The following is a 12816-nucleotide window of genomic DNA, read 5'->3' on the forward strand; positions in this document are numbered from 1 at the left end:
ATCAGCTAGAATCATTTTACAAACTGACATACTAATAATTATAAGGTATGTGTTAAGGTAGGTAGAGATATAAAGCTTCACTTTTATTTGAAGCATTCCTGCACATCTCAAATTTACTCTCGCATCTGGTCATCAGCTATTGATACCGACTTCCCATTGCACTCTCACTAAAAAAACCCTGAGCCCGTTACCAAAAAGCAATAAAAATAGTGAAAGTAAGGTCTGATGGGTGCCCTAATACCAAAATTTATAAAAGTTGTGATTAAGGCACACTGAGTCATATAAATCATATCTGTCACCCCAAGTGTCTTGGCTCTCCTGACTGGACCACATTGACTCCATGTCACCAACAAGTCACTGGCTTTGGGGGTGCCAGACTGTCCCTCTTGGCCAGTTGGGTGCAACGAGGTTGACCAGTCTTGCATGCCCAGACTTTTTGATTAACGCTGATGTTCCTGGACTTCAAGGGAATACCCACTTTAGGCCATTATATCTTCCATCCTGAACAGTTGCCAAAAGATCTAGATGATGCATCCTGGAAGTGTGGGAGTTACCTCCCTCATGACTAAACTTTGCCCAAGTGGAAGTAAGAGACTGGAAAGAGCATGCAAATCAGTCCCACCTTCTCTTTCCTGCACAGGGACTGCTCTGAGGGTTGTTTGTCTGTACGGCTCTCCTGAGACACTCAACATGCACAGGAGGGCATCTACTGAAGGATCGGTGCCGTGAAGCCATGGTCAGTGAGGTGATGCATGATTCTGCGCTGCCTTGCATCTTTCCTTACCTCATTTTCCTTAGAATTCCCTTTTGCTGCCCTGGGTTTGTGCCCCTCAAATAATCCATGCACTCTGCTTTCAGGAGAATCAGGAATGAAATACACATGAAGCTAGATTGGGAAAGACACATTCAGACATTCCTAATTTGGTACTCCTGGCTTCATCTCATGCAGCATTTTTTTTTTTTTAAAGAATAAAATGTATGTCTAAGTTCAGGTTTAAATATTCAGGGAATGCATTAACTAGAAAGGTGGGCAATTGTTCTGTTTATACGTGAGCCAATCAGAACTGTTATTTACTCCAACTATCCATCTTAGAGAGAGAGAGAACAAATCCCTGAAAACACCTGGGCTGATGTGGAAGGGGGCAGGAAGGTGAGAAGCACTGACAGTAGCACCTTGGATTAAAAGGGGAACAATCACCACAAGTGAAACGATAAAGATGGAAGGGGAAACATGAAGAACTGGGAGGAGAACATGCTGGCTGTAAACTTAAGTGATCACATACACTTTATGTTCTGGATGACAGATACCAGGAAGGAGGCATACTAAAAGATTTCATCTTAGAAGACAACTAGTAGAAATCTTTTTGGAAACTGAGAAATCGACAGGAAGCTGAACAAATAAATTTGTCTTTGAGATGTAGCTTAGAGAAGGATATTTGTCACAGAGGAAGAAAAGAAGACAGAAAACAATCCACATACTGTATCAGACTGGAGATATGGAATTTGAATATAACGCCCTATTTTGGAAGATATCTTAAGAGAAAAAAAAATTACTACAATCAGGGGATTGAGCTGAGGAACAAAATAATGAGAATGGTGTTTATAAGACTTGAAAGCAAAAAATATGTATCTCTGGAGATTATCAAATAAGCGGTCCAGATGAAAATTTCAGTAAAAGGCTTGGCATCTACAGCCCAAGGAAGCACGGCATTGATGAAACAGGAGTTGAAATTCATAGAGAAAACTGAGTAATCATAAATGGCAACAGGATGAGGGGGAAAGACAACAAGACTTAAGAAGAAAGGACTGCAAGGAAATTAACATACAATCACAGTCCTGGGCAGAAGTGATACTGCAATCTGTGATGCAAAGATACAGTAACAGGTCTTCCGGTCATCAAACAGAAAGGAAACACACACAAAATAATAAGAAATAAAACGATAAATATGTTAAAAGAAACACTGGAAAGCCAACATACAGATAGTTGCTCTGTCTGAAGAAAACACTAGAACAAATGAGAATGAGACAGGAATTGATGATAAAATATGAGAACAAACCTCCAAGCCCAAGAGAAATTGTAATACAGATCGAAAGAGGGTGACTGCATTCCAGACCAAGCCAATGCAGAGATACCTATTCGTGTTCTAGTTCATGCTTTGATCATCAAGAATAAGGAGGGGGTGGGGGATTGGGACAGGCCGGTGATGGGTAGTAAGGAGGGCACGTATTGCACGGTGCACTGGGTGTTATATGCAACTAACGAAGCATCGAACTTTACATCGGAAACCGGGGATGTACTGTATGGTGACTAACATAATATAATAAAAAATCATTTTAAAAAAAAGAATAAAACAATCACAGCTCCAGAGGAAAATAGATTACCTACAAAGAAATAGAACAATTTAGCATTCAACCTGTCCCCTACAGCACTCAATTCCTGAATTTTTAGTAGAAATATTAGTAGAAAAACAATCATAACCCAAGATTTTTGTAAACAATAAAATTGTAATTTATTAGCAAAGGCAAGACAATAATATTCTCGAATTTCAAATGCACGAAAAGCATAATGTGGAAATTACATGAAGATTCATTCCAATTGATCAAGAGATGAATCAAAATTAAGAGCTTAAGAACTGTGAGGACATTGTGTGCCAATGATTAAGCTTGTCTCTCCGCTCCAAACCCAGCTTTCTATAATCGGCTTTGTGATCCTGCGCTGGGATTCTGCAAACTTCGTTTCTTCTTTGCCAGGTGTTTTCCGAACTGATAATACCAATAGGGGCGCTAGAGGGAGACTGGGAGGTGCGAGCAGAGAGAAGGGACTTGCTTCTTCCTGTTTGCTTACTGTTCCCCTCAGCACCTCAGAAAGGGCGTTTGGCTCCAGGTGCCAGCTTCTTTTCACACCACACCAACCACAGTGTGCCACAGACTTGCCACAGCGATCGGAAGCCATCTTTGGTGGGATTCCTCCTCTGAGCAAACATCTTTAGCAGCACTCAGGAAGGCCATCTCTGCAGAGGTCACGGCACTAGCTCGGCAGGTTCGGGTATTTCCAACATCTTTCTTTCGCCCTCCCAGCTTAGGGTTGGTTGCTCTTTCCTGCTGTCACTAACTCACGTTGTCTCAGGGTCCTCATTTGTTTTTTCAGCCCTCCATTGCCTGTTTAAGTTTCCTGTATTCATTCTCTCAGTTAAAGTAATTGGTGTTATTTCTAGGATCCGGGCTGGACTCGGGCTGATACAATACCTGGTATGACGTCAGAATGGGATTGGCTGGTTGAGTCCTTGATCTTGAATTCGGCGCCTAGCTCCTTGCGAGTCTGACATGATACAAGGTTACAGTGTTGCTGCAATTGATCGCATTATCGCCTACTACTGACGGTAACAGAATGCTTGCTGAAAAAGTATTTTGGGGGAAGCAAATGAGTTTTGAACTTGATTGTTATGGAAATAATGATGGCTGTCAGATGAAGAAGTTCAAGAGCTCCTTTCTCTATATTGGAGAATTTACAGAAGGAAATGGAAATTCCAGAGCTTTCGATTTTCAGTTCTAGCCAAGGTCAGACAACCAGAAAACTTCTGTGGTGGCCCTAAGAGAAGCTTTATTTCTTATAGTTACAGGATCAGCCTTATTGAAAATCAGACTCAAGATCTAATTGGGCGTGCTGCGTAATGACAATATAAGATGAATTCAGACTTGTTAAGCTTTTTCTGCAGAAGTTTGGGCAATGATTGGCAATGAATAAAACCCTGATATTCGGAATAGGGATATCTGATGGTGTCAGAGGAAGTCGAGAGTCTTGAACTCCCTGGGCTCTCTGGGTTTCCCTTATCAGTAGAAGCTATCTGTCTTCCTGTACCTAAGGATACTAGCCTTTTGTTGCTTGAAGACCTAGTAATAAGTTCCTGTGGGGCAGCTGCTTTGCAAGGGAAATCCTAATTTTCTCAAGGTCCATTCTATCTTTCTTTGTTGTTTCTAGATATATAACTAGAATCAGATCTTGGTATACTCTGGGGGGATAAATGCAAAGCCTAACCTGGGAGCAAATAGCTTATACTTCAAAAGGATTGAAAGATTTTGCTTATATGTATGTATGTCTCAGTGGAAACACTGGGAATATATATGGGAATGGATTTTAAGGATCTTGGACCAAATGGAGGAAGTAATATAACACTGTATTGAACTGAATTTATTGATATGGGTGCATTTACTGCGATTTTGAATTTAATGTATTAGTTTATGTAGCAGAAAACAGCTTTAATAATTTACTTGTTTAGATGACAAACAGACTCAGTTCTGGCCTACATTAAATGAGACTGAGATGAACTTCCCTGGCATAATGTAAAGGGAAGAATCTAAATGCTTATGGATAAAGGAATGTTGGAGTAAATTTATCATGTATGACTTGACTACCCATCTCTACCACAACTCCTAAGAGGGCACGGAGGGTACTCCCTTCACTAAGGAATTGAGGAAGATATTAGTAGGAGGGGAGACAGGGCTTAGTATCCTTGAAAGTCTTTGTGATTTCAAGGGGGATGATGGGCTCTCATAGTAGAGGTCAGGTGGCAGCACTTAACTACTAGAAAGAAGGGGGAGTAGGCATGAAGTAGTAATGAGAATATTTTAGCCTGCAGGGATCTTTGGTAGCAGCTAATTGGTAGCAGTATCCCTCAGAATGAAACAGATGGACACTTCAAAAAATATTATTTGACCTGAATCTGTAGAAGAAAAAACTCCAGACCTGATAGTCAAAAATTGGATTTAGGTCACCACAGGAGGGGTCATAGCCTTTCACCTGGGTTCCAGAGCTAACTATGTTCACAGCACCAGAATCCCGACACTGGAGAATGGGCAGGATCTCCAGCAACAGGGCCACAAGCATATGTCACCAATCTTCTAAGCTTGCCCCAGGAGAGCGTCATAGGACACACGGCATAGGCAGGGGGAATTGTCTCACTGGCAAGGAATTTTGAACTAAAATTCCTGCCAATTGCCGATTTATTTTCTTATTATTTTTTTTAAAGATTTCATTTTTTTATTTGAGAACGCGAGAACATGAGCAGAGGGAGGGGCAGAGGGAGAGAGCGAGGGAGAAGCAGAATCCCCACCAAGCAGGGAGACTGACGCAAGGCTGCATCCCAGGACCCTGGGATCATGACTGGAGCCGAAGGCAGATGCCTAACCGACTAAGCCGCCCAGGTGCCCCAAGTTCCTGCCATTTTATGTACCTGGCGAGCTAGGGAACGGGAAGAAAAGGAAGGGGAATCGAATGGGTAACAGTAGGAAAGTACTGCATCAGGGTGAAGAAATGTGCCTTCTCTAAGATGCTCTCCGTCTCCCCTGTGAAGACCTAACGGTGGCCCCTGGGCTAGGAATGCAAATATACATATAGGCGTAGCTCGCCCCTGAAGGCCTAAGGGACCAGGAGCTCCTTCCAGAAAACCATAATGCACTGACTCTGCACCAAGTCTGGTGTGTGGAAGTCACCTTCCCCCCATGTGATCTGCCAGACAGAGCCTTTGCAATTAGCTATGGTTGGGCCTAAAATATCACACATAAGTTGGGGAGCCTGGGCGGCTTAGTCGGTTAAGTATCCAACTCTTGATTTCAGCTCCAGTCTTGATCTTAGGGTCCTGAGTTCAAGGCCACAGTGGGCTCCACGCTGGACATGGAGTCTACTAAAAAATCAATCAATCAATCAATCCGTCATACGTAAGATTTAGGCCTGGAGCTGGACTTCTCAGAGACTAATATTGATCCTCCCAACAGAGGTGAGCCAGACACTCACTGTGGGTTGATTGCATTGTGCTCCTGCCATCTTGGTTGGGGCAGAGATCTGTCATCATTAGAATACATACTTCTTTTGGATATGGCTTTTTTCCCCCTTGCCCACAAAGTTTCTACAAGCATCACTGTCCATGGATTTATGAATGCCTTATTCATTACCATGGCTCAGGCAACATTATTTCTGGCCAAGGAACTCATTTCATAGCAAAATAAATGTGGCAATGACTCATGTATATGGAATTCACTAGCATTACCATGAGCCCCATAATCCAGAAGTATCTGGCTAGTTAGTATAATGGAATAATTCCCAAAAATCAAGTTATGGCACTAGCGAGGTGATAACAGCCTGATATTTGGGGAGACAGATCTTACAGGATGCAGTATGTGCTTAGAATACAAAGACCAAGATCATTGTTTCTCTCAAAGCCATAGTATGTGAATCTAGGAATCCAGGGATGAAAGTATAAGCAGAGCCTTTCGTTATTAAACCTAATAACACACTTGTAGAATTTTTGCTTCCTTTACTCCAATTTTGAGTTCTGCTGATTAGAGATCTTAGCTTGAAATGGAGAAATGTTTTTCACCAAGGGACAGAGCAACGACACTACTGGAGGCTGATCATGGTAAATGGGTATTCATGGCAGTTAAGTGTTAAATGATTCGATTATATAAATCTGGGTTTAAAACTAATTGTAATACAGTAATAACTCTTAAATGAAAATCTATATTATTTGAAAATATGTAATGCCTATAATCATCAGAAAACCAGTAATGTCATCAAAGCTCGAGTAGTAAAAACGTGTGGGGAGTTGTTTGGAAGAGAGTACAATTTTCCTAATTAAAGAAGACAGCATATTTTTGATGATATCAATGAAATAAATAAGTTTTAAAATGCTTTTGAGAACTTCAATATCTTCTGGAAGTATTAAAATCAGGACACATTTCCCAAAGCATTGGAGAAAATTAAAAGAAAAAAGAAAAAGAACTCATAGAAAATGAGATAAATAATAAGAAATGAGTAGCTTTACAAATTAAAAATATAAACAACAAACCTAAGTCAAAGTATGTCCCTAATTTTTAACTTAGAAGTTACAAATAAAATTGGACTTGACTACCTAATCAATTTTAAGATTCAGTTTTAAAAATTAAATTCAACTACACATTGTCTTTGAGACATTCTAAAACATATACACAAAAATCCAAAGCAGTATATTAGTCAAAATATGTCAGGCAAATGTAATAAAAAACAGAACATGTGTTGATACTACATTGAAAGTATAATATGTTAAATGGAACAGAGAGTCACCTTATCGTCTAAAGAGCATAATTCAAAATTAAGATATGACTATCATGAACCATTGCATGTCAAAGAAAATATATATGATATTAATATATATTCATAAAAAGGCATATATCATATATTCATTCACATAATACAAATATTACAATAGCAACATAATATAAATATGTTATAATATATATCACATTTGTTCCGGTCACTTTAGCTGCCTCACACTCAGATCTCAGCCTCCTCATCTCAGGAGGACTGCAGGCTCTGCTTGAACTCCAGCTCCCTATGCTGGGAAATTTGGAAATTACCCGTAGGCAGAGAACTGTAACAGACATGAGATTCTCCTGGTGAATTTCTCTTCTTTCAATGATTGTGCTGCCTACTGCCCAATGCTTAAGAGGCGCTTCTTGTCCAGTTTCTTTTTTCTTTTTTTGTCTTTTGTTTTCTGTTTTTTCCTGGTGGCAGAACAAATTTAGTAGTGATTCCTCTGTTCTAGCTGGAGCTGATAATTACCACAAATAATTTTTCTTCTTTTTTTTTCTTATTGACATTTTTTTTGAATATTTATAATATTTGTAACTATATGTTTCAAATTACTTTGAAATCTGTTATTCAAATCAAAAGAAGCAAAGGGAACACCTTATTAAATTTCACAGAAATGAAAGGACACATTTTCTGAGATAACATCATAGCCTCATTAGGGCGTGTTTTTATTTTTCAGCTTTGAATTTTGTGGAACTTGAATAGGAGCTTGAAAGTTATTAAAAGGAAAAAAACTGGGGGTACCTGGGTGGCTCAGTTGGTTACGTGTCTGTGTTCCACTCAGGTCATGATCCTCGTTCAGGTCCTGCTCAAGTGGGGAGCCTGCTTCTCCCTCTCCCTTGCCCCTCCCCCCCTTGTGCTCTCTCGCTCTCTCTCTCAAATAAATAAAATCTTTAAAAAATAGAAAAAAAGTAAAAAAACTGTAAAGAAATAAGGAATATTTCAAATCCCCAGAACAAAATAGACCAATGTTTAACCAGTAGCTAATCTCTACTACTTATTTTTCTAATACTCTGACTTCTAGGATTAGAAATATGAAGAATTTGTACATAATGTTATATACACTCTAAAATACTAATAGGGCTAATGATCTGAGTTGGTCTCCATCACTTGCTGAGTGTCTGCCATGTCAGGCACCGTGCTGCATACACTACATGTGCAGTATTTTATTTCATCCTTGTTACAACTATGAAATGTAGGCAAAATTATACCCATTTTATTCCTATAAGGATACAAGTTTAGACCAGTTAAGGAAGCTACTGAAAATTCTTTCCTTTGGTAAAGTAATTGTATCCTCCTGGACAAACACTGGAATTGGTATCTTTACGTGCACCTGCACAGAAAGAGGTGAAGGGGAAAGTTACTTACAATAAGACCTCTAACTCACTCTCAAGGTGGCCCTGTTAGTCAACGGATTTCAATATTCCAAATAATACTGATGGAAGCTTCCCTATTTTTATCCTTGGCATAAGTACAAAAAGGCTAAAATTGCTTCTAAGACTCGGGCATTAAGACAGTGATACACCCATTCTTCTATCACTTTATCCTCAGGACACGCTACAGGTGGCTTCGATTATTTTATTTGTTACAAGCTATGCAGTATGTGACTCTGCCTTGGGATGAAGAATACGCTTTGGATTCTAAAGCCACATTAGAAATGGAACAGAAGCACCAGTCTTCTAAAGTCAATCTGCTGTCCAGACTATCTGGATAAATAGCTCCACATGTGCAAAAGTCAACAAGTATTTGGACCAGGGAGAGTGGAAAAGAGTTCCAGAGGCAACTGTAGAGAGAAGCATGAATGAACAAAACCATCTCAGTCAGTGGGAAAGCTTAAATATCCAGTTCCCCGATGAGGAATTATGAAAATCCTTTCTGACTTTGGCTGACAGAATGAAAAAAAGGGGTCAGAGAAAATAATTTTAAGTATTTTTAGAGCTTGTGTTAATTGGACATGTTCTCCTAACTCTGTGACATACTGTGATAGCCAGTCCCATTTTACTGATGATGAAACTGAGAATGAGAGGTTATATGGCGTATCTGGGGGTCACACAGCCTGTAGGAGATGGAGATGGAGCTAAGAGTTGGGTCCAGGTAGATTGATTTTGGAGCTTGCACTCTTAACCTCTGCACTGTACTGCCTTGAAATTCATGAAACATAGACATATTAAAAAAATCTATATCTTTTTAGTCATTTATTTATATATCAATGGAGATAAATTCTAACATTATTGGGTGGCCACTCTGGTTATAAGGTTTTCAACTTTTGGTAAATGTTTTCTTAGGCAATTATTTTCTAAGCCTTTTTTCCCCATTGGTAGCTTGCCCTTATTTCTAGCCTCATTTCTTACTACACTGTCCTACTTTGAGCCCTCTGAGAGCTTCCTGGAACCTGTTCTCCAAAAAGCATACAGAGGGATCCTATTTAGTCTTGATTTGTTCCTATTTTAAAACTGTTTTAGGTTTGAAAACTTTCAATTATGTCATGAATGGGGAAACCTCTCTTAGGACTAGAAGAGAAAAAAAATACAGTGATTTTAATTTTTTTACCCTTTAAAACAAGAAAGAAAGAATAAAATTATTTTTCAATTAAAGGCTCTACCTTGGCCTAAGGATTTAAGACATTCAATCTCTAAAGAATTTGGCTTCCCAGGAGTGGGAATGTCAAATTTAAGCTATAGAATTCACTTGAATTAAAGTAAATTAGTAAAATGTATGATTCTATTGGACTTATATCATTTTGTTTCAGTAGAAATTTATGTGTAATTGTGTGTTTTCTTTGCACCACAGCCACACAATAATTTTCATTAAATTAACTGGACAAGCAACTTGTTTTGAATCATGATAGCAGTTGTTTCAATTAAATTAATCCAACCAAATCACTGATTCATGTGGGATACAACAGGGTTGCTTCTCAATGAGGAAACAAAAACAAAGGCATCAGAGTTAGTGTTGGTTTTTTAAAAAAGAAAGCTATATTTGGATATCAGAGTGCCTTTGTTTCTCCATCTAGGTAGGTGGTCTTTGATCTTTCTTTTGCCTCATTCAGCCATAATCTATGAACCTTTGCTGGTTTCTCTTTCTGCTTTCAACCATAGTTTCCAAGCTAATACTGGCAGAGTCAGGGAAAAATAAGCTCATTAGTAATTGTCCTCCCTATTCTCCAAATCATGGGACTAGTAGGGTGATCACATATGTCATCCAACTTGGATATTTTGTCTAGGAGAAATGGTAAATGGAACGGGACTCAGATAATAGGCAAAACCAGGAATATTCTGGGAAAACCCTACAGTTTTAGCTAGGATTTCGCACTGTATGGGATTTACCCTGTGCTGTTAAAAGTCCCTCGCTGATCCCTCCAAGAGCTGGTTTCTTCAATTTCAATGACTCGATACTACATTGCTTCCAAGGGTTGATTTTTTTCCCAACTCCACCATGTTGGCTCAATCCATTAACACTGAGTGTTTGCCTTGACCTTTACTCTCAAATTTGATCATTACCCTTTATGTTCATGCCAGAAACCTGCCAGGAACTCAGCCTAAGAATTTGACATTTTGCTTTAAACTCAAGTCTTTGACTCTTGCACTAGAACTTTGTATTTATACACCATCCCATGGGCTGAGGCCTCTGCCCTCTCACTGGTCACATGTCTGAAGAGCACTATACATCCATCCCAGTTCTGTTGTTATGGTACTCTAGTAACCTGCTGGAAACCTGCTGTCTCATACAGGATCCATTATGCTCATGACTTTCTTAAAGTTGGCACATGCTCCCATGCTTTTGTTCTTCGCAACTCTTACAGATTATATTTGTGGAGTAAGACACGGTTTAGATGGTTATTTCCTTGATTCGAACCCATTATTTATGAGTAAGTTTATATCAGATATTATACTCTCTCTCTCATCTCCATTTATGACCTAGGTAGCCTTGAGAAGATCATCATTCTGTTCAAAAGAGTGACAAATTTTACCGAGGACAGTCCCTATTCACAAGAGTGTGGTAGATGTCATTTGGAATATAGAGATAAATTTGGATTTGCTTGTGGTATGATGAATTACAAGAGATTGGACACAGGATTCATGACAATCATGTCACTCCAGTCAAGAGAACCAAAATGAAGATACTGAAAAAAGTTGGGAACTGATTTTACAGAGGCATTGTATCAGTTAAATTTCACTAATGGTAAGAAACATGAATGAACTCTGACACATTCAGTGAAAAACTAACTTGTTGGAAGGATATTAGAGTAGTATGTTAACAGAAGGAAGAGTTGTTCACCTGTAATCTCCTGGCCCCTGGCCTTTCAGGGCTCTGGCCCTCTATCCTTGCTGCTGAGTGTTGGAAGCTGACAGCTCTCAACTGATTCCCTCTCTGGGAACTGAACTTGGTAGAAGATAGTCACCTTCCCTGGAGCATGACTTGGCTTAAGGCTAGTCTCCTTAGACAGCTTCAGTTCTCATCTCATGACAGCCTGATGGGAGAATATATCTTTGCCTCCTTGCCTCAGTTTGGGACACCTCTAAGTCCAGAGCCACTACAACTCTGTATGATTGGCTGAAGACTGTTGCAACAGCATTGCAGCCCACACCCTCTTTCTTCTTAATCAGCTTCATTTCACCTCCTTACAGGTAGCATTGACCCCAAGGACAATCCTGTGGAGGATACAGTTGATATACAGCTTTACCTTGAGTGACACTTGAATGTCTGACTTTGACTCTTGGCCAAGATAAGGGCAGTGGGATTTGCCATGTGCTGTTAAAAGTTTGAAACTTCCCTGACAATACTCAAAGTCATTTCTTTGCCAAATGGCTTACCTGGTTAAACAGCCTGGTTGACTGTATGACCAGAGGAGCATAAAAAAACTTACTGGGAACTTCTGCTTTGAGCTCTCCAAAAGACAAGATTTCTCACACAAATCTTGGTTCAATCCAGATGCAAAGCACAGTCCTTATGCATATAAAGGCACTTGGGAGCTAGCAACTGGATGTCTTTTTTACCGCAGTGCTTGCCTGTACTCTCTGTCTCTCATGAGTATCTTTGCCTTTAAATAAAGCCTTATATGAGTAGGCTCTGTGGAGTCTGTGAGTCCCTTAAATATCCATACATGGGCAATCTTTGCAATTCCACAGTAACCTTCCCAGATGCAGATCTTAGGCTCAGAGTCTCTTTCCTGGGAAACCCTGTGTATGAAAATAACAAACTTTGGAAGGTGTAGTAATCTGATCAACTCTGATGCTTTCAACAGTAGGAAAGCAGAGATTGTCTATTTAGGGTTCTCTAACCTCCTTTGATCTTCAGTGTCTTTGTCATAGGTTGAATTGTGTTTCCCCAGAATTTATATATTGAAGCCCTAACCCCCAGACCTCAGATGGGACCTTATTTGGAAATAGAGTCATTGCAGGTGTAATTAGTTAAGATGAGGATATGCTGGAATAGGGTGGACCCCTAATCAATACGTGGTATTCTTACATAAATGGGAAATTTGGAAACTGACTCTCTCTCTCTCTCTCTCTTTCTCCCCCTCTCGCTCTTTCATTCACATACATACAGAATGTCATGTGAAGATGAAAGTGGAGATCAGGATGATGCAGCAGGAGCCAAGGAATACCGAAGACTGACAGTGAATCACCAGAAGCTGTGAGTGAGCCATGGAACAGATTTTCCCCCACAGTCTTCAGAGGGAGATAACTCTG

At 39.7% G+C, this 12816-nt stretch overlaps 1 long non-coding RNA gene across 3 annotated transcripts in view; it reads left to right on the forward strand.

Annotated features, from left to right (window-relative positions):
• The first annotated feature begins 2683 nt into the window (after positions 1-2683).
• LOC105238662 overlaps positions 2684-12816 on the forward strand; it is a 38869-nt gene continuing 28736 nt past the window's right edge. Inside the window, exons 1-4 of one of the 3 annotated variants that reach the window (XR_004628644.1) lie at positions 2684-3040; positions 3216-3380; positions 11049-11305; positions 12674-12760. This is a non-coding gene — a long non-coding RNA (uncharacterized LOC105238662). Of the gene's footprint in view, positions 3041-3215; positions 3381-11044; positions 11306-12673; positions 12761-12816 lie in introns of all 3 variants that reach the window. The other 2 variants (XR_004628639.1, XR_004628634.1) reach the window with 2 other exon arrangements.

This window comes from Ailuropoda melanoleuca, chromosome 1, assembly GCF_002007445.2.
Source record: "Ailuropoda melanoleuca isolate Jingjing chromosome 1, ASM200744v2, whole genome shotgun sequence".
NCBI lineage: Eukaryota > Metazoa > Chordata > Mammalia > Carnivora > Ursidae > Ailuropoda > Ailuropoda melanoleuca.